The sequence below is a fragment of the Aptenodytes forsteri genome, unplaced genomic scaffold (assembly GCF_000699145.1).
Source record: "Aptenodytes forsteri isolate BGI_AS27 unplaced genomic scaffold, ASM69914v1 Scaffold93, whole genome shotgun sequence".
Taxonomy (NCBI): Eukaryota; Metazoa; Chordata; class Aves; order Sphenisciformes; family Spheniscidae; genus Aptenodytes; species Aptenodytes forsteri.
Genome location: NW_008794665.1, coordinates 7,988,280 through 7,989,335, shown reverse-complemented (window position 1 = coordinate 7,989,335; position 1,056 = coordinate 7,988,280).

Here is a 1,056-nt window from a genome sequence, read left to right as displayed (position 1 = left end):
GATGGAGGCGCTGGAGCGGGGGGGGACGCGGGTGGTAAAGCGCGACAAAATCCTCTCTGCTGCAGATGCTTCACTTTTCCAAGGGATCCTATGCACATGCTCCCTCCCCTTCCCCCCCCCCTTTTTTAATTTTTTGTTTGCTTTACTGAAAAGCTGTTTTTCTAGAACACCAGCTTCTTTCCTCAGAAAGGACATTTTGTTCTTTGTTGTGGTAGTTACATAGTTGTAGGCCCATAAGCCATTTCTCAGTCTGCTGTTCTAAGCTCTGAATTACAAATCACTCATACACGCTTTTCCACACCAAACCGGCAGAGAACACAGCTGGAAACAGTGTGCCCTTAACGCAAAACTTAGGCGGGCAAAAGGCTGGTCCCCTCGAAGACTGCGCCCCTTGTCCTGCCAGCCTCAGCGGGGAGAGGTTTGCACCTTCCTTCCTTTCGCAGTGTTCCAGTTGTTCAAGAATACCTTGCCTCGAGCACCAAAGTGCTACCCTGGCTGTGCGCCCTTCCGCTCGAGACGCCCCCGCTACCATCCGGCCGACACCTGCCTTCCCGGGCACTGCACCAGTCTGACAGGCTGATCCCGAAACTGGGCTCTGTGGAGAGCAGCGCAATACCGACATTTGCCTAACACCTCCTCGCTGCGCCGGCAGCTGCACCGGGGGTCTTGGACAGAAAATCCTCTTCCCTGTTTACCAAGGCGCGTACTCTCTCTCACGTGCTCCAGGGCAGGTGCTCATGCAGGAGTATGAGGACATAAAACTTTCTCTTCTGGTCAGGTCAAAGGTCCACCTGACCCCAAATCCCGTTTCCAAGCCATAGGTCCCTAGGAAAAGTATAGGGGAAGCAGGACGCGGCTAGTTGACCTTTCCCTTAATACACCCTCCCCACATTCAGTAGTCGGCATCTTACAAGCTTCCTGAGCTGGGTCGTGTTTTCTGACTTTCAAGTTTAATAGCCTCTGGTAGATCCCTGAGGAAAAGGAGAGGGGAGGGGAGGGGAGGAGAGGAGAGGAGAGGAGGAAAGGAAAAGGAAAAGGAAAAGGAAAAGGAAAAGG